A 21,708-nucleotide genomic window follows, 5' to 3' on the forward strand; every position below is an offset into this window, starting at 1 on the left:
CTCACATTTAGCCAAAGCCTGCACATTGTGCCCAGAGGACATATGTGCAGAGGACTAGGAGCACAGCGCCAGCGTTGGACTGGGCTGGATAAGGTCAAAATCACGTGACACCAGGTTACATGGCAATCAGGAGCTCAGCAGCTTGACAGTGCAGGACAAAATCACATGTGCAATTGCCACACCATCCACATCCTTCATCATTTACCACCCACCACTGGTGCACAGTGACAGGAGGGTGTAACATCTACAGGATGTAGTGCAGCAGCTCCCTGAGGTCCTTGAATCTGTCAGCTGACCATCACCTAGAAGGACAAGAGCATCAATCATGTTGAAGTTCCTGCACATGCTAGTTTTAGCCAGGCACATATCATTCTGACCTGTGGAGGAGTCACAGTGCCATCACTATAGCTGAGTCAAGTGCGAATCATGGTCTTTCTCACAGTAATATGGGTGGATCGTAGGTTGTCAAAAATTCAGATCATCACTGTCTCCTGGAATACACCTCAGCTCAGCATGGCTGCATTGCAGTATCAAGTTAGATGTTGTGCTGAAGTTTCCAAAGTGTTATGAGCCATAATTTCTAACTCAGACAGGAGCACCACAACATCATAACTGAAACTTCTGACACCAAGGCAAAAGGGTATTGTGGCAAGCTAAGTGCTCACTTGTCTAGAGCAGGTCTTGAACCTTTGCCCTTCTACCTCAGGAAATTATTTAGATCAGGGACTCAATACAAAATTTGGGGTGTGAGTCCTTGTTTGGCTGCACAGCAGATTAAAGTTCAATACAGTAGTTTCCCTAAGAAAACGTGGCGTCCACCAGATAAAAAGTAAAAGCATAACAGCCCTTCGTCAGTTTGAACAAGAAATGCATTCTCTGTTATCTGCAGAACAAACAGAATGTACTTGTGCTCCATGGAATGCGGCTTTGTTATGATCTTTGGCGTGTTTCACATCTTGCTAACTTAGTAAACACATTCCTGTAGGCAGATCCTGTTTAGGGATGTTTAATATCAAGCAAACAAAACTGTAGCTCAACACTGATTCCAGTATAACTGCAGTATTTTTCAACGTGCTACTTCACTGGGATTTACCGGCATGAACAATCAAAATTCAGATGTAGCTCAGGTTAGATATCAATGAAAATTCCTTCTACAATGTCCCACCAAAAGCTTAAGGTGGGTACAGCACCGAATATAAAGGGTAAAGCTTTCTCCATTCTAACCTATCAACACTACCAGGTCAGGTGCAGCACTGATTATATTATCAATAAAGCTCCACCTCTTCTCATCGGTTCAAAGCTTTCTCTTCATTATGTCACCCAGCATTACCAGGCCATAGGCAGCAAGTTCCAGCAACACCATTCCATCAAACACTCCTAGGCCAAGTATAATATGGGCTGGATAAAGTAAAACATGGTTATAGGGGTCAACCATTCAGCACCTTAAGCCTGTCATGAATGAGTTTATGGCTGAATATATCATAATTTCATCTAATTTAACCTTGTCTTGTTTAACACTCTTTGTTCAAAAATATCTATCAATCTCAGATTTAAAATTTTTAATTGAACTAGCATTGGCTCGTGGTGTAGTAAAAATTTCTGCGTTGATGCCATGCTTATCGTGAAGAAATATTTCCAACTTCTGTCTAAACCACGTGACAAGAGAAGGGTTGCTTAAGGAATTGTAGTTAGGGGTCAGGTGAATAGGCTACATGTGCTAAAGCTGGCAGATTGTATCAAACAGCTTTCTAATGGTTAACGGCAAACAAGATACTGATCATCTCCAAGCTGCGCAGACGTGCAAAGCTCACAGCACTATATCCAACATTACATATAGTTCTTCAGTTGGACAACATTTGTTGGATAATCCTGAGTATGGAAAGAATTAGAGACAGTTCAGGATTGTTAGTTGGATTTTCGTGTAGCCCACTCACATGTACTGGAAGCTACGCATTAATATAGCGGGGCCTGTTCTTTGTAGACACAAGGAACATGTACATATGCTGCACTTGTTTCAGCAGGGTAATAGGAGATAACTATTTACTGGTTTCTCACGGTAAAGTCCTGATCAGTCAGAGTCACATTGCCCAGTTAAAAACTTAAAGTATCATTAATTAGTGCATTCTGTGTGACAACAAATATACCAATCAGACTATACTTGCCAACTAATGAGCACCCATGCAATTGGCTTTTCTCTTGAATTGATATTTTTGTAAGATGAGCATAAGATGAAAAAATTTAGCCAAATGTGGCTTCTTGCAGCAATATAAATAAATCTAAATCTGAGCACATGGTATATTACAGAAGTAAAGGTAGATAAAGTAGGAAAGTCCAGACAAAATTGTGGATAGTGATGGATAATTTTGCAACGTAGCAATTAATCTGCAAAAATGCATTCTTGGTGCTTAATTGAGCTTGTAACTGATTGTTCACTTACAACATCTGAACACATCATACAAAATGATAAGGCAGCATACATCTTGCGTAAACATACGCTGAACCAGATTATGGAAGATAAAGGTCTGATTGACTGTAGACCAAGCGACACAGAGGTTAGGGATCAGGCTACTTGTTCTAGGGGATAACAATCAAAATTGGCAGCAAAGTAACATATATGCCAGAAGGCACCAGCAAATGGAGGAATGCCATCATTATATGGAAAGCAGGGAAAGCCACCAGCAAATACAAAAATTGATGAAGTGTGCATTATGAGGGATCCATGGACGTACAAAATGATGTAAAGATCCGGAAGACTAGAAATTGCAGTGCAGACTCTGAAGGCAGACCTGGAGGTGACATGGCCTTAGGAAACTATTGCAAACTTCCAGAAGGAATTCTAATCACGGGAAGTGGAAATCTTGTAGTACAAGTCAAACCAAGACAGAAAGGTCATCATTTGACAAGAACAAGGTTGATAGAAATGACTGGGAATACAATAAAAATGAGCAGGCCTTATGACTGAGAAGTTTTAGTGGCCACAAAAGAAATTAGAAGAAATTAGAAATTAGAATGAATTGATAAAGGATGCCAAAAAACAGTGTTTGAGATATGGAAAAAAAGTCAATGCATACACAAAGGTATCAAAGAGGGAATAGCTATCCTTTTCAAACAAATGGATATGCTCATAAAAAGAGCTCCCTAATGTAAAGCTGGACAAGTGGCTCAGGCAGCTTGGGAGAGAAACCAGGTGATAACAATGTTAGAGTAGATTCGTGTACCACAGAATAAATTACCCAGAATATGTTCTCAGCTGTTTTAGCAATCTACTCCAGGGGATAGTAGGTCAATCAACATAAAACCTGCATTTTTGCAGAGTCCAAAATTTCAAAAAGAAATATTTTTGAAACCATCTAAAGAAGGAGTTGATGCTGAAGGAAAGCTATATTAAATAAGTTGTGGGTTAAACGATGCAGTGAGGGTGTAGTATTTTTAAGTTGAGTTCATCTTACAGGAAGTAAGTTTAAAGCAGATCCAACAATATTCTACTGGCATCACAAGGAGAAATTAGCACATCCTTGTGATACACTTTGATTTTCTGTGAGGAGGTTCTAGGGAATTTGAATGATTTGTGAAGAAGGGTGGCACGGTGGCATGGTGGCACAGTGGCTAGCACAACTGCTTCACAGTGCCAGGGACCTGGGTTCGATTCCAGCCTCGGGTAACTGTCTGTGCGGAGTTTGCACATTCTCCCCGCGTCTGTGCGGGTTTCCTCCGGGTGCTGTGGTTTCCTCCCACAGCTTAAAGATGTGCAGGCTAGGTGGATCAGCCATGCTAAATTGCCCGTAGTGTTCAGGGAGGTGTAGATTAGGGGGATGGGTCTGGGTGGGATGCTCTGAGGTTTGGTGTGGACTTGTTGGGCCAAATGGCCTGTTCCCACACTGTAGGGACTCTATGATAATAACATGGAAAGTGAATTTAAGATTGAAAGTCAGAATTCAGGGGCATGCCAAAATGCAGAGGTAGAGACAAAGCAGAAGTCAGGAGTGACTTTGAGTCAGTCTACTTGCTTATAAAGTGTTAATTACATAAGGCAAATCGGGCACATTGTAGTTCATGGTAAATTTTGCTTCAAGGCAGAAACAGACCTGTTGAGAATTCTGATAGGTTAATTAAGCAGATGGTGCACTTGAACTAGACCCCAATACCAGTTATGATATATTGGAACTGAGTGCTGCGGTGAAACACGTGCGGTTTTGAGAGCAAACAAAATATCAAAAAAAATTAAATTCATGAAAGTGCACACCTGTTGCCCTTGAGTGATCACGAGGTGAAGCTCACCCTTTTTAGTGTCCCTTCTTATGAATGGCTATCACAGTAGGCACAGTTTATCATAATTTTGGTGGGAAAGAATGAAAAAAAAGTTTTCTGCTGGGCTGAGAAACCAAGAAAATAAAAAGGGTAGTTAAAACGTGTGTTAGCTGCTGAAGCATTAGCATCAGTCAAAACTATAGACACGAGTGTATGTGACTAATATCCTAAAGCAAATCTTGTAGAAGGGCAACCTGAGAAAAGTTTGTCCTTAGCCAGTTACCTCTTTTCATTGGGGTAATGTACCTGCAACAAAAAGTGTTGCTGATCATCATTGGCTCGGTGTGCATAAAGGAAATGTTATAAAGTAAAGAGATTTCCAAATTAAAGTAGTTTGGGATAGGCCACCACTCCATCTGCTTAGGTTGTGTGTGCACGATGAACTGGGGACGGGTTGGTTGTCAATTTCAATTTCTTAGTCACTCAATGAAGGTGACATTGAGATTGGTTTTGCAATGCTTTCCTGGGTTCTCCGAAGCCAGTGATCGTTGAGTGCCAATAAATACTCACAGCTGCTGCTTACTTGCTTATGTAGACAGGCTTGATATCTATACTTGTGCTGAGAGATTGCTTTTGTGGGCACTATACATACTTCAGAGGGTTTTGGCAAGAGATCATGAATATTTGGAGGATCGGAAAACTCATCTACATTTTGGAACTTCTGGATCGATCAAATCGACACAGGTGCCGTTTACACTGTGTTACCTTGAATCTCAGAAAAGGAGCAAGATCCCCAATAGCACATGAGCAATTGGACCTAGTCACGGAATTGGGTCATGGAATGTTGGGTTCTGGTTTGCAATCAGTAATTTGCTGATTTTTGGGTGGTTTGAAGCACGCCCAGATTCCTGCTTCTGACACAACTTATTTTAGAGAATGTGAAATGAAGAAAGCAGTAGACAGGTACTTCAGGGCCAAAGAATCTCTGCATTTATTAAATACAAGAGGTGAGTATAATACAAAAAAAAAGCCAAATGTGATAAACAGTGGAATCGACACAATCACCTATATCGCAAACAGTAATTGAATACACTATTAAATTAAATGCAGGTGAAACACAACTAGAAGCTAAACAACAGTTTTAATCATAGCAACTTTAATCAGGCCTCCTATCCTTGGGGTCCGCGCACCGTCACCACCCATGTTCCCCTCCCTACTAGCTACGTCGGAAATTTTGGGGTCTTCGGAGTTTCAGCTCACCACTAAGGAAATCACAGTTTTAAAGGGTGTCTGGTTACTGAAGTTCTTGCTATCAGTTCTCTTGGTTCAGAACAGGCCAGTGTCTGGAAGCTCTTGTTTGGATAGCACTTGGGTTGGCTTCCCTCCTCTCCAATGTACTTTGTTGTAATAATGCCCTTGGTATGACTTCTTGATTTACCTTCTCTGTTTGGCCTCTGTGGTTCTTGGTTCCAAGCTGCTTGTTGGGGCTGGAAGCCTGTGGGACGCTCTTTCAGCAGAAGCTTGTTGTTGAAAAAGGCTGTCTCCCCTCAGGTCTGATCAGGACGAGCAGTTATACTGACTGTGTACCCCATTCTCTCCCCTCAAACCTGTGTCGCCACTGTGTTTCTGGTGTTCTTTTTGGCTTCCAGATAGTTAAGAGTGCATGTGAATGTATCTTGGTTGAAGTTGAATGTCCAGTATCTCTGGGGCTCCATACTGTCTGCATTGTAGCCTGAGCTGTAAAAATTAGTGGAGGTATAAATTGGAATTTCAGGTTGAACAGTTGCCTCAGACAGAAATCATTCTGGGTTCACGTGTATTTGTTGCAGTCTCAGCTCAGGATTTTGTCCAGTATTTTAGATATTACAGAAGTCCCGGATCTTGTCAAGTATTTTAGATGATGGGTTTTTTTTGTTACCTTGGATCTCAGAAAAGGAGCAAGACCACCAAAGGAGAAATGAGACCTAGTCACAGAATCTGGTCGCAGGCCTGTAGCTCCGCAGTGGAGGGAAATCAACAGAGAGGCATATCTCTAGCTTAGGGTGGCATGATGCTAGTCAGAATAAATGGTGGGAAGGTAAGTGGCTTATGATTTTCAGCTCTGGCGCCTTCCCACAGATAGTGATCATTGACATGCACATTGTAATTAAGGCATAGATTGATAACCCAGCAGTATTTGTCACCTGTAAATCTTCAATATGCAGCTGATATGAGCCCCAGAAAGAATTTCATATTGGTGTGCTCATGATTCCCAGGGATACAGACCATCTGGAATCTACCTAACAGAATGAACGGCAAGTCTGTTTTCCCGATTCAAAGTTTACATTATAGAACTTAGTGGAAAAGTATTCAATTCATTGGAATTCTAAGTAATAAAGAAGAAAGTATTTACATGAATACAACTCCTTATAATATCAGAAACATGACAAAGTCATTTGTATTTAGCGAATTATTTGAGAGGAGAGTCATTTTTGTTAGGCAAGAGGATAAGTGTGTCCTTCCTTTTCTAAATAATTTACTGTCTTTTATTGCAACTGTTTCTTCACAATATTATAGAGTGTTTTGCAGTCATTAAAATACTCTGCTGCATCCACTTTGTGCTCAACAAGGCTGCACAAACATTAATGAGGTATTGAGCAAATTGTCTGCTGCAGCTGTTGGCTGAGGGATAATTATTGGCTGGAACAGTAACAGAACCCCAACACTTTGCTTTGAATAGTGTCTAATATCTTGGAAAAGTATTCTGTTAAAATATTATCCGAAAGCCAACACCACTGATAGTACCTCCGCTCAGTTCGCAAAAAACAACTGCACCTCCCAGTCGCAAACCATTTCCACTCCCCCTCCCATTCTCTTGATGACATGTCCATCATGGGCCTCCTGCACTGCCACAATGATGCCACCCGAAGGTTGCAGGAACAGCAACTCATATTCCGCCTGGGAACCCTGCAGCCCAATGGTATCAATGTGGACTTCACCAGCTTCAAAATCTCCCCTTCCCCGACTGCATCCCTCAACCAGCCCAGTTCGTCCCGTCCCCCCACTGCACCACACAACCAGCCCAGCTCTTCCCCCCCACCCATTGCATCCCAAAACCAGTCCAACCTGTCTCTGCCTCCCTAACCGGTTCTTCCTCTCACCCATCCCTTCCTCCCACCCCAAGCCGCACCCCCCGCTACCTACTAACCTCATCCCACCTCTTTGACCTGTCCGTCTTCCCTGGACTGACCTATCCCCTCCCTACCTCCCCACCTACACTCTCTCCACCTATCTTCTTTACTCTCCATCTTTGGTCCGCCTCCCCCTCTCTCCCTATTTATTCCAGTTCCCTCCCCCCATCCCCCTCTCTGATGAAGGGTCTAGGCCCGAAACGTCAGCTTTTGTGCTCCTGAGATGCTGCTTGGCCTGCTGTGTTCGTCCAGCCTCACATTTTATTACCACTGATAGTACAGTGCTTTCTCAGTGCTGCATGCAGTGCCAGCCTAGGTTCTATACTCAAGTCTATGTATTAGGACTAGAAGCCACAATCTTTTTAAATAAAGGTGACTAAGTTATGACCACTCATAATACTAGCTTGTAATTGAGATAATTTTACAAAACTGTATTCATTGGAATGCATGTTGGAAATTTGAGCATATATTGTCACAGTTTCCCATTCATTAATTTCGGTGAATGGAAAATATTAGGACATATTTCTGGCGTGTGAGGCACTCACCTGTTTGTTCCTCTTGTTACTAACAATCAATCATTCCTAAGACATCACTTCAGAGCAGGGTCTGTATTGTTGCATCACAGCTGTTAGCTCTTGCAGAGAGCAACTTCCTGTGAAACAAAGGGAACATCTAAAGACTATATTTGAGTCGGATGACTATTAGAAATGTCTAATTCCTGTTTTGGATGTGGGTTTTGGTGGGAATGTGAATGTTCGGTAAATAATGAATGGGGCTGATGAAATTAATAACTTTGCTGGGGAAGCAGTGGCATTGTTGTTATTTCACTGGATAAGCAATCCAGAACCCCATACTTATGTTCTGGGGAACATGGGCTTGGACCACAACATGGCAGATTGTGAAATCTGAATTAACTAAAACTTTGGGCTTCTATAATAATGCCATTATATAATGACAACCAGTAACCACTGTTGCCAGCCCTTCCTGGTCTCATCTGTTCGTGAGTCCAGATCCACTGCAATGCGGTTGACTCTTAACTCCCTTCCAGGCAATTAGAAATGAGCAATAAGTATTGTTTGAGCCAGGGACAACCACAAACCATTAATTAATTTTTAAAAAACCAATAATTTTGACAGCGGTAGTGATGAAACGAGCTGAGGGGTAACGGGAGCAGGATAAGGTTAGGAAAGAAAGGATGCATCCAAGTTTTGAGTTTGCCTTGGCATTCATTTATTCTGCATTCACCGCTACCGTGATCCATGCAGGCACGTGGTAAAGACTGCAGTTTTGGAAATGACAAACATTTGAAGAAAAGGACCCCTGTTAACTTTGACCCTCTACAGTTGCACCCTATCCTCTACCCAACCAGATCTTTCCCTATTGTGAAACTATTCCACAAATAACTTCCTGACAAAGGTACTCCTGACAGATAGTAACACCATGTGTGAGCACCCCAACTAGTTACAAAGGACAGAAGTTTTGCGCATCATCCAAATGGCACATTAATGTTTGCATTCCACAGCGCAGTCAAGCGTTGCGCTTAACCTTGACTCCAGTAGTTCAGTGAATAAATACCCAGTTCTTTCCTTTGAAACTTTCGACATGTTTATAATCACCCTCTCTTGCTCAAACTCATGCCTTTCTCATTTATTCTGTCATGGCTGCAGACCTCATTTGGATGTCCTTAAACCCATTCTCTGTGAAAGAAAAATAACGTAGTCATTACAATTCTTTCAGGATGGTTGTTTAAAGGAAGATTTGTGCATATAAGATAGCTTTCTATGTTAAATAACCTCCATTCATCATCCATTAATATAATCATTGTTTCTCAAAATATTAAAGACCTCCTTCATCCTTCTGTTTCCCAGCTCGTGTTAATATGGAACAGAAACCACAAGTTCAAAAATGCAAGGCCTTTTCATGAAAACTGAAGACACAGTCTAAACAGTTCTCTTTTATCTCATAGATAACCTTCAGAGTTGCTTACCTGGCTAATTGGATTTTTTTGTTTCAATGTCTGTGCAATTTAAGCCATGCACTTTACTGAGTAGTGATGCCTGCATCCAATCTCAAACGTATGCACATTAAAAATAATTATGATCACTTGAGCTTTCTTTGGAAAGATTAAATTGGCCTTCACATTTGGAACATTGTAGTACTATATTGCACTGCTGGGCTGCTCTAATGTACCTCCGTCAGGAAGTTGTTTGTGGGATAATTTCATAATAGGGAAAAACTTAGGTGGGTAGAGGTTAGGGTGCAACTTTTGAGGATCAAAGCAAAAAGGGGTCCTTTCTTTCAAATGTTTGTCATTTCCAAAACTGCAGTCTTTAACACATGTCTGAATGGGTCATGGCAATGGTGAATGCAGAATAAATGAATGCCAAGGCAAGCTCAAAACTTGGATGCATCCTTTCTTCCCTAATCTTATCCTGCTATTGTTACCCTTCAATTCATAGTGTCTTCAATGCTATGATTCCCACTTGTCATCCTGGCTGTGTCAACATGTACCTGAGAAGGTGTCAGATCTGACAAGCACAGAAAGATCACTGGCCCATTGTCATAGAGTCATGGAGTAACACAGCGTGGAAACAGGCCCTTTGATCCAAACTGGTCCATGCTGAGCATGGTGCCCACTTAGCTAGTTCCAATTGCCTGCATTTGGTCCATATTCCTCTAAACCCTTCTCGTCCAAGTACCTAATCAAATGGTTTTTTTTAAAAATGTTGCTGTTGTATCTGGCTCAGCCACTTTCTCTGGCAGCCCATTCCATATATGCACCACTCTGTGCGTGAAGGAATTGCTCCTCAGGTACTTCTTAAATTTTCCACCTCTCACCTTAAACCTACTCCTTCTAGTTTTCAATTCCCTATCTCTGGGAAAAAGACTATGTGTATTCAGCCTACCTATGCCCTTCATGATTTTATGCACCTCAATAAGGTCACCCCTCAATCTCCTACGTTTCATGCAATAAAGTCCTATCCTGGCCAACCTCTCCCAACTACTCAGCCCTACTAGTCCTGGCAATATCCTCGTAAATCTTCTTTGCACACATTTCAGTTTAATTATGTCTTTCCTATAACAGGGTGACCAAAGCTACACAATACTCCAAGTACAGCCTCACCTAAGACTTACACAACTGTAACATAATGCCCTAACTCCTGTACTCAGTGCCTCGATCGATGAAAGCCAATATGCTAAATGCCTTCTTCATCACTCTGTGTACCTGTGACGCTGCTTTCAACGAACTATGTACTTGTGCTCCTAGATCCCTCTGTTCCGCAGCATTCCTCAGGACCTTACCATTTACTGTACAAGTCCTATCTTCTTTCAAGCTATTAAAAAAAAGTACAATTTGATCCAATATGCCAGCTCTTGCTCCCCAGCTCTGTTGGTTGGGAATCAGGGTGTGCACAAATTCAAGCTGAGAGGAACCCGCAGTTCGCTGAAGATTGTAGCAATGGGGGGGGTTAAAGAGGCAGGGTACAGAGGGAGATAAGGCTCTGGAGAGATTTGAATACAGGATACAACTTTCAAATTTGATGCTTTGCCAAAACAAAGAACCAGTGTTGATCAGGGAAAATAATGCAGTTACATGGGTCATGAATGATGGACTTTCCAATGGAGGGGAGGAGCTATTATGCATAAAGATGCATTATGGAACTGATACTTGAGAAATTAGAAAAAAATGCATGAGGGAGATGTAAAAGAATTTTTGAAGATTTGAACAAAGGTGCTAAGATGGCTTTTAAAACAATCTGTATAGTGGAAGTCCACCTTTTTCAGGATTTTGATTCTGTGACAGTGATTGGCAGTGTATATCCAAAGCAGGAAAGTATATGCCTTGGAGGCAATTCTAGAGTGATAGCGTATCATAGCGCACATGTTGCTTTGCCCTTCCATGATAGAGGTCCTTGATAAGTTGGTGCAGTAAATTTTGTCAACAGTACAGGGTATCTTGGTTGCATTCCTGAAAATCATGACTCGAAGTGAGAAAGCTCTGGAGGAAGTATGGTTTTCTACAGGAATCAATCAAGAGTAGGGCTCCCGAGGACAGCTTTTTGCCCATAAAAACTAATGTATAGGCTGAAATACCATGCTATAGATATGCATACTATTTGAAATAACTTACAAAACAAAAGGTGTGCTTCAATGAAGAAAATAGCCTTCTTTCTTACAGGGAAACTTTTAATGATATTTAAAGTACAGTACAGGTACAGTACAAGTTAATGCGGATTGGCTGTGATGCGATTGATGAATAGTGGAGGCTGTTTGGATAACGTGACCTTTCTGCTGTACAGTATAGTGATTTTTCTAGAGCGATTTCTCTATAACGTGATTTTCTATAGTGCAAGGTCATAGAAAAACACAATTATCTTGTTATAGGAGAACTAACTGTACCTGTAGACCTGTGAATTATTTAAAAAATACTAAGGCCGCAGCAGTTCCCCGACTAGCTAGCAGAATTATGAACAGCAAAAGAATGCAAAAGATGAAGACTAGAAAGAAAATTTTACTTCAGAACCTGAGCAGAAAGCTATTTAAAATCAGAACAGCTGTACCAATTCTGTCAGTATAAACAGCGGACCTCACTTGTGATCTTTGTGCCTGACTTGTCCCGTGTAGATGGTGGACAGGCTTTGAGGAGTCAGGAGGTGAGTTACTCGCCGCAGTACTCCCAGCTCCTGACCTGCTCTTGTAGCCACTCTGTTAATGTGATGAGTTCTGTTGAGTTTCTGGTCAATGGTAACCCCCAGGATGTTGTTAGTGGGGGAATTCAGTGATGGTAACACTATTGAATGTCAAGGGGCGGTGGTTAGATTGTCTCTTATTGGTAGTGGTCATAGCCTGGCATGTGTGCGATGCAAATGTCACTTGCCATTTGTCAGTCCAAACCTGAATATTGTCCAGATCTTGTTGCATTTGAACCGGTATCTGAGGAGTCACCAATGGTGCTGAACATTGTACAAGGATCGGCGAGCATCCCGACTTCTGACCTTATGATGGAGGGAAGGTCAATGATGAAGTAGCTGAAGATGGGTGGGCAGAGGCCTGAGGAACTCCTGTAGAATTTTCTTGGATCTGAGATAATTGACCTCCAACAACCATGACCATCTTCCTATGTGTCGGATATGACTCCAGCCAATGCAGAGTTTGTCCCCGATACCCATTGATTCCAGGTTTGCCAGGGCTCCTTTATGCCACAGTAAGTCGAATCAAAATTGCTGCAAATGCTTCACCATATCTTTTGTACTGATGTGCTGGGCTCTTCCATCCTTGCTATCAAGGGCTGTCACTCTCACCTCACCTCTGGAATTCAGCTCTTTTGTCCATGTCTGAACCAAGGCTGTAATGAGGTCAGGAGCTGAGTGGCCCTGGCGGAACCCAAACTTGGCATCACTGAGCAGGTGCTGCTTGGTAGCACTGTTGATGATGACTTCCATCACTTTACCAATGACAGAGAGTAGGTTGATGGGGTGGTAATTGGCCGGATTGGATTTGTCCTGCTTTTTTTGTAAAGGACATACTTGGGTAAATTTCCATAATGTCAGGTAGATACCAATGTTGTAACTGTACCTGAGCTGCTTGGCTCGGGGAGCAGCTGGTTCTGGAACACAAGTCTTCAGTACAATTGCCGGAATGTTGTCAGGGCCCATAGCCTTGGTAATATTCAGTGTCTCCAATCATTTCTTGATATCATGTGGAGTGATCATATTGGCTGAAGACTAGTCTCTGTAATACTGGGGACCACGGAGGGGGCCAAGGTGGATCATCCACCCAGCACTTCTCACTGAAGATTGCTGCAAAGGCTTCAGCCGTGTCTTTTGTACTGATGTGCTGGGCTCTTTCATCATTGAGGATGGGGTAATTTGTGGAGACTCCTCCTCCAGTGAGTTGTTTAATTGTTCACCACCATTCATGACTGGATGTGGCAGGACTGCAGAGCTTAGATCTGGTCCATTGGTTGTAGGATCATTTAGTTCAGTCTATTATTTGCCGATTTCGCTGTTTAACGTGCAAGTAGTCCTGTTTCGTGGCTTCATCAGGTTGATACCTCATCTTCAGGTATGCCTGGTGCTGCTCCTGGTCAGAAGTGTGATGGAATAGTCCCCACTTGCCTGGATGATGCCAACACCACTCAGAAGCTTAACTCCATCCAGGACAAAGCAGCCCACTTGACTGGCACTACATCCACTCCCTCCACCACCGATGCTCAGTAGCAGCTGTTTGTAATAACTACACTGCAGAAATTCACTAAAGATCCTCAGACAGCACATTCCAATCCCATGACCCACTGGTCCACTAGCGATCCAAACCCATGACCACTTCCACCCAGAAAGACAAGGGCAGCAAACATATAAGAACACCACAACTCCAAGTTCCCTTCCAAGAAATTCATCGTCCTGACTTGGAAAGATATCACTGTTCCTTCATTGTTGCTAGGTCAAAATGGTGGAATACCCTCCCTGATGGCATTGTGGGTCAACCTACAGCTGGTGGACTGCAGTAGTTCAAGAAAGCAGCTCGCCACAACCTTCTCAAGGGCATCTAGGGGCGGGCGAGAAATACTGGCCAGCCAGTGATGCCCACATTCTACAAATGAATATGAAAAATCAATAACATGAAAAGCACAATGATATGAGTGCATAATCGTGCAAAATGTGATGAAGTATGGGACTGGCACTTAAAATGAGGAGAGCCGACTTTAAAAAGAAACAACTGTTAAGTGGGGAAACAAAAATTTTGGAGAGGGGGGGACTTAAAATGAAGCACCCTTGTATCCACTATTGGCACATTTGGCTGGTGGTGAACAGAGTAAATTTTAGAGCTGGCAGACAGCTTTTTCCATGGATATTGTTCAGTTTTATTAAGTGTTGTTACAGAATACTTGTCAAAAAATGTGAAAATATTTCTTCACATTTCTGACTTGTGCTTTGCTTTTGTTTGAAAGCTTTGCAAAAGACAAGAGGTAAGCCACTGTGATAAAATACCCAATCTCTGACCTGCAGTAGTAGCTACTGTGTTTATGTGGCTGGTACAATTAAAGTTAATGGAGACACAGGCTATTGATGGAGTGGAGGGCACTCAATCATTGGAATCACTTGTCTCACTATTTCACAAATAACACAAAGAATGCCTCCACGTCCTTTTCCTGAAACTTTAGAAGGCCCCATACAAGCTTAAACATTTCTTTAGTGGACTTTTTGAATAATGAAGAGAATTTTCCTCATCAAAGCCTGCATAAGCATCTTGCATCTCTCTCTTTTTCAACTGCATTATTATGAACTAGTATTCCTTATCTGTTTTCTGACATGCTTATTCTTTCTCTCTGTTCAAGCTCAAGTCTTTTCATCTCCAGCCTTTTCAATTCTAATGCTCCTTGGAATTCCATCTCCTGCTCTTAGTTCCTTTTTCTGTTTCAAGCTGCTTTCATTTTTCCTTGTGCTGAAGTTGCTTTTACTATAACACAATATTAATTGACTGACTTCTCTCTACTTGGAATATTTGTCTCAGTTGTGTTTCTACGAAGCCCAAGTGCTGAGCTAGTACTTCAGTTATCTCTGCCTTCTTAGCCCTAATTTGTTTGCTGTTTCAATTAACCTGGTTTTGCAATCCCTCAGACTCATCAGGGATATGTCCTTCACCTGCAAAAAGACTTCAGCAGCTTCTAGTGTCATCATATTTCTTAATGTTTTGGTATGTGAAGATATATTTAAAAATCAGCAAGACTTTGTGCATGCAGTGCACATATGGCTAAATTCTTTCATGTTGAGGTGTTAACCAGCTGGACTAGGACTCTATTGTTCTTAACGCAAAATACCGTGTTTGTCATTTTACCCTCTATTATTTACACTAACTCTACACACAATTTTGCTTTGTCCTTGTTCTCAAAATATTCCAGCCATGCGTTCCCGAACCTGGCATGATCCACCAGGGTCATGTACAGGATCAAACCCCATTATTCCCAAAATGCAACAGATGTTAAGATTTAATGAAAACTACTACACATCCCAGTTTGGTTTTGACTCACAGCTACCCAGGAGAAAAGCAATCCACAGCAGGTTAGTTCAGTAAAAAAAAACTCTACCTGTGTAATACTTTAAATTTTAATCAAGAACAGTAATAAGATTTATAATTTACTCAACTTGAACTTTAACCCTTTAACAATTTGCATGCAGGCAGAGGAAAGCAGGGAAATGCCAGTGGAGGGAGTGAAGCAGGCAGATCAACATAGTTTAAAAATCACAAACCTAAATGGCTTAATCCCATAATCCTTTAACTTTCTTTTACAATGCCTCATTGCTATTTTGACGGTGATAATCAGTCTTTTGCCCACTAGTTGTTTGATTGGACTTTTTGCTCCCGTTTGGATTTCATCCAGCATTTCTGAATGCAATTTTTTTCGGAAAATTAAAGAAAGCAACTCTACGGGGAAGGGGTAGAGACAGATTAATACAGCCGGCTTTCACGGTCTCCTTGCTTCTTTCTCCCACTCCCATCACAGAGCCTGTGTTAACCTGCAAGATGACCAATCTGTTGAAAAAAGCCAAAAACGCCAGTGAATGCTGTCATGCCACTAAGTGCAAAAGGGAGATAGTTGGACTGTCCCCTGTTTGGAATAGGCATTCCCTGCCACTTTGGTGATGTGAATACTACTTGTCATTTGCCCATGAGATAATGGGAACTGCAGATGCTGGAGAATCCAAGATAACAAAGTGTGGAGCTGGATGAACACAGCAGGCCAAGCAGCATCTCAGGAGCACAAAAGCTGACGTTTTGGGCCTAGACCCTTCATCAGAGGGTCTAGGCCCAAAACATCAGTTTTTGTGCTCCTGACATGCTGCTTGGCCTGCTGTGTTCATCCAGCCTTACACTTTGTTACCTGTCATTTGCCCATGTCTTGTTGCAAATTGCATTAACTGCTTCATGTTTTTTGGAAATTGAGTGCAACTGTAAGCGTTAGCAAGCAGCCCCATTTCTGACTTAGCGATCAACAGAACGTCAGAAACATAAGTAGCCTGGTCTTGAGATCTCTGTCCCTCCCAAACTCCAGCTTTTTTCCATATTGCTGCTATACAGATATCCATCTTAGAATATTTTTCATGTCTTTTGATTTCCTCAAACTGTGAGAATTTCCAACAGCAAGATTGGAAGATAACACCCAAGGCTATCTTTCAATACTACTCTCAACGAACTGACAGGAAGTATCTACATCAAAACGATAAGAAGGAAGGACCCTTATTCCATCATGACACCCACTCTGCAGAGAAACAAAATCTCTTCTGACTAACTCTTAGCTTTACATTTCAATGAAGATGATACAGATTATTCAGTGGAAAAGGGCCACTGTGCCCCTACCTAATTAAGGTATTGGATGTATATGATTTCTCAAAACTATTTGTAACATTTAAGAAGAAAATATGTTGGCATACTTCAAAGAAAACACAAGCAAATTTTCTTCATAGAAGAGCAGTTTTGATGACTGTACTTGCGGCTGCTAAGCTGCTATTAGTCACAGAATGGGACAGCCTCCCATGCATCACATTACTTAGTTGGCAGGATGCAGATTGTACTTTCCAAAAAATTCAGATTAGTGATGTAAAAATGTTAAAAGAACAGTGTAATACCCCCACTATGCAATATGTGTACTGCGAGGCTGTTAGTTGTGCTGAGCCAACACATATATTCATTCACCTGAGCAGCATGCGGTCTGTCTTGGCTTAATGCCCTTCACCCATTGGAACCTTACACACTTGTGCAGATCTATTACTGGGAACACAAAACTCCAGTAATCACAGGTTGGGATTGTGGGGAGGGGGTGGGGTGGTGGGAACTGATGAGAGTGGTAATGGTATGATTCATTGTGAGGGGGTAGACTGAGTATTCCATTTTAACAAGGGGGAACTGAAAGAATTCATCTTGAGGGAAGCAAATGGAATTGGGTTATTCCACCCTCAATAATATTGGACTTTGCCATCTCAATGGCAGCAATAGGCTATTTCAGAAGGGAATGCCAAAGTGTTCTGACAGCCATAATTGTTCCAATGTTGATCAGGCTGTTTTGAATTATCCAATTTTATTAATTAAGCTTGTCACAATTTCAGAATTTTTCGTTTCTAATTATCACTCTCTCAAGTGACTGATTATTAAGTGAGATTTCTGGCAGTTAATTGTTTATAATGAACAGCAGCCTCAGGGCACCAATGAGTTAACACTAGCTCCAGATTTTTCTTACTGAAAGCCAATTAACTGATGTAATACTTCACACCCATTTTTTAAAATGGAATGAAACAAAGAAACAGTCTCATTTGTCCTGAAAGTGAAGCCTAATTTTCAGCAACATTAAATAAGGGTAACACTTTATTCCTTGCCCTATCTCAATAAACACCCTCTACCAAAACAAGAAACCATTAAGTTCCTGCAGCTTTACGAGGCGAAAGACGTACTTTATGGCATTTGGCACCAGAGACAGCCCCTCTCGCCTCCAGAGAGGTGCCCTCCCAGGGTGACATCATCTCGTGACATCACTCTCTAGCTCCACTTACCTCCTTCACAATTATATCAATTCCTCAATGCTTGCTTTGGACAAGAGTTCTTTTGGCTGGAATTTTTTGTTCACTCATTATTCTGCCCCAAGCCCTGCCTACCCCATTTGTCTGCTGTCTCCATTTCTCCGATTCAAACAGCCACAGTGACCACAAATGCAAAATCAATCAGAGTGCTAGCCCTTGTCCTCATCCATTCTCAGTACAGACCCAAATAGTTGTCAATTCAGCAATACAGACTTGTAAGTTCATGCGTACGAACGTACGTGTACGCACATTTACATCACACTGTAGGGAATCGAATCTAAAGTGTATAACCGCGTATATTCATGTGGACACGGATATATAGATGCGTGGTTACAATGTGCAATTCCAAATTACATTTTCACAGCGTCTTTCATGACTTTATAATATTTCCTAAACAGTTTATATACAATTAAAGCACTTTTGAGGTGCAGTTCCTATTGTTTTGTAGAAGAATACAGCAGCCATAGACCCATTTACTCTTCTCAGATGCACATAAACGATTTACATACAATGTTTACTGTTTATCCAAACGAAAACAACCCCAGCAATGTGTTGGACACTCAGGGCTAAACTGGAAGGATCAGGATCCGCTTTCGGCTCAAATCTCCACAGTGGGGCTTAAACACACAACTTGCAGACTGAAGGATAAGAAGGCTATGCATTGAGCCATGGCTAATAACATCTTTGACAAATAAAAGATAAGCCGTGTTCATATACATGCATAGCGAGTTTGAACATATTTAACTGTCCATCTATTCTTATCCATTTGCACAATAAGTCTGTGATGATGACAGGCTGATTCATATATCAAACAGTTAACAGGAGCCATCGTGGCAGCTGTTTAAATGCAAACTCCGTTAATAATTCTGCAATTGAAAACCCCATAAGGTTCACTGTTCTCCTTCAGGGAATGAAATCTGCCATCCTACCTGGTCTTGTTTACATGTAATTCCAAACCTACAGCAACATGGTTGACCGTTAGCTGTCCATTCACATGGTTCAGAAAACTGTTCTGTAGCTAGATAATTAAGACCTTGATTCTCACCGTGATAGAGAGTGCCTCTTGTGGCAAAAATGTCAGAAGTTCAAAAACCGTAAGCACCACATGAACCCGGCATTTCTCATTTAGCGGGAGCGGGAATGGACCCAGTACACGGTTCACAACTGTGCAGTTAAATGCTTCATTGTGGAGATAGGCTATTCAAATAGTAATTCTGCTTTCATTGCTTGTCTTTTGAATAGCCAAGGCACCATTTGGAGAGCTGAAGTATCCTTGCAGAAATGGCTCCAGGACACCACGGGGATGAGGTTCAGGGAAATTTTGGGGCTGTGAGCATCAGATATCTTTGGAGATGATAGTCAGGTATCCTTTCAGATGGTGTCAGCTGCACTTTGGAACACTTTGGAGAGGATTGAGCGCAGAAGGTGAATGAACTCCTTAAAACTGCCCATCTTGTCAAGTCCTGTCAAGAACTGTCATTAAGTGTCAACTTAACAAGAAGTGTCAAAATGCCCATTCAATTTAGTTCAAAGCTTAACAAATCCCCAGTAATACCTACTGGGAGAACAATGACAACTTTCATTCAGATGGTGCCTCCAACATGGTAAAACATTCCAAGATGCTTCACAATGACAACATTTGACATCAACTTACATTATTATGTTAGGACAGGTGATAAAAACTTTGGTTAATGATGCAGTTTTTAAGAAACAAGTTATAACAGTGGACACACATGTAGAGAGGCAGAGAGTTGGGGTTTCTGGAGCTTAGGCTCTAGATAGCTGAAGGCATGCTAACCACTGATGAGGCGATGTAAATCTTGAATTGAAAGAGTACAGAAATCGAGGATGGTAATAGAGCTGAGGTGCTAATAGAGACAGAAGGAAATGTGACTCGATGATGTCTTTCCTATCACGAATCAATAGATAGGACCAAGATAAAGCAGAGATAGAGGATGATTGATGGTAGCAAGCTACCTCAAACCACCTTTACCCAGTGCCTACATACTGATGAAGGAAAATGCAATAAGGTACCAGGAGTGGCCATCTGGGAAGATCACTAAGTGGTCCATTCCTCAGCCTTGATTTTCATCCCTGGGCTGGGTACACAGATGAAAGAATAAATAGCAATTCTGCAAAGCCAATCTTTAAAATGGTCACTGCTCATACCCACTATTCCACTCCATTTCCGTTTACACATAAGCTATGGTCATTTATCCCTTATGCCATTCCATGCCCATCTACCCAACCCCCATAGGCCCTCATATTCAATGTGCCAACCATGCTGCCAATAATCTCCATGGTCCTCAAAAGCTCCAATGTCAAATTAACAAGAAGTGTCAAAAATCTCAACAGTGTCAACCTGAGAAGAAGTGTCAACTAGTGTCAAAATATGCTTTTGTGACTGTGTGTATTTGAATAGAATGTAGTCTGCATTGAAGAGCTTTAAGAGTGGTAGAGTTTTTTTTTCCTACATGCATGGATATTTGTGCATACTTACTGATTTGGAATGATAGAAATTGTTGGGTGGAAAAAACACCAAGTTGATCAGGGCTAAGAGGGATTATAAGGAATTGTAGAGGCTGTTTGAATTCCTGGAGGTTGAGGCGATTGATGTCTCGACGGCAGTTGCAGGTGAAGAGGTTGATGACTGAGACTAATCATTTCACCTCTGCTACATCCTCAGGTGAGATTATTTGACAACATAGGAGGGCCTTCACTATGTATGAAGTGTTTGGTTTTAAACTGCAGCCCATCACCTGGTCCTCAAGGGCAACTAAGGAATGGCAATAAATATGTCCTTGCCTTGGGTATTGATAAAAAGCAGGTAGCTCAGTGGTAGCATTCATGCCTTGAGGTGGGTGCAAGATCTACTTTAAACTCTTGAAAACATAATCTATACAAACCTGAGGGAATCCTGCCACATTCAACATGCTTTTTGTTAGATCGGCATTGAATTGCAGATCTGTTTTTTCAGAGGGACGTATTTGATCCCATTAGCTTTATTTAAAAAACACGCAGGAGTCATAATAACTTCCTTTTTTCCAAGAAAAGCTGGTTATTCACTTTATTTATTCATTGTGGGCCATGCTGCTTGGAAATCTGCTGTTGCATTTTCCATATAATTTCTTTGTTTGCACTTTTAATTTGTTGTGGTGTGTTGAAATCTCTGAATTTACCATATGAAACTCTGCAATACGTATCCAAGCCAGGACTTTTTGGTTTGTATATCTTAGTTCCACACAGTTGATACATTTCTGTACTCGGTTACTTTAAAATGCAAAATCACAGTAAATTTAAGGGCGCATCTGTCGCTGTATTAATGATATTTTAAAATAAAAGTTAATGTAGTCAGGAATAGCTTTGCTTGGTTACTGCATTTAGGTAATATCACAACACTGGAATGATCAGTGTTTATTAAAACTATTGCAATGATATCAGAGCCACATAAAACAATTTCTGTCTTGCCTTAAGTGCGTTTTATGACACACCATATCAAACTCCTTGAGAGCCCTTTGGCTTTCTGTATATAGGTCCCCTGTGTGTCTGATTTGTTCTACACACCACTGGAACATTACATAATGGGGTAAGCTGTGCTCCAGACTCCATTGACTCACATGACAGCAGATGAAAGGCTAGTACTTGGCCCCCTTTCAGAGAGTGTCTGAACCCTCCTGATTTGTGTTCCTGTTAGTTTTTCTAATCCCTTCTCCCCA

The 21,708-nt window shown here is 41.5% G+C and overlaps 1 long non-coding RNA gene across 1 annotated transcript in view; it reads right to left on the bottom strand.

Moving 5' to 3' along the window:
- The window catches only part of LOC132206045 (uncharacterized), a 58,060-nt gene extending 39,058 nt beyond the window's left edge, over window positions 1-19,002 (bottom strand). The window contains exon 1 of the long non-coding RNA XR_009442773.1: window positions 18,922-19,002. This is a non-coding gene — a long non-coding RNA (uncharacterized LOC132206045). The remainder of the gene's footprint in view (window positions 1-18,921) is intronic.
- Window positions 19,003-21,708: the final 2,706 nt, after the last annotated feature.

Source organism: Stegostoma tigrinum, chromosome 29 (assembly GCF_030684315.1).
Source record: "Stegostoma tigrinum isolate sSteTig4 chromosome 29, sSteTig4.hap1, whole genome shotgun sequence".
NCBI classification, from domain to species: Eukaryota; Metazoa; Chordata; class Chondrichthyes; order Orectolobiformes; family Stegostomatidae; genus Stegostoma; species Stegostoma tigrinum.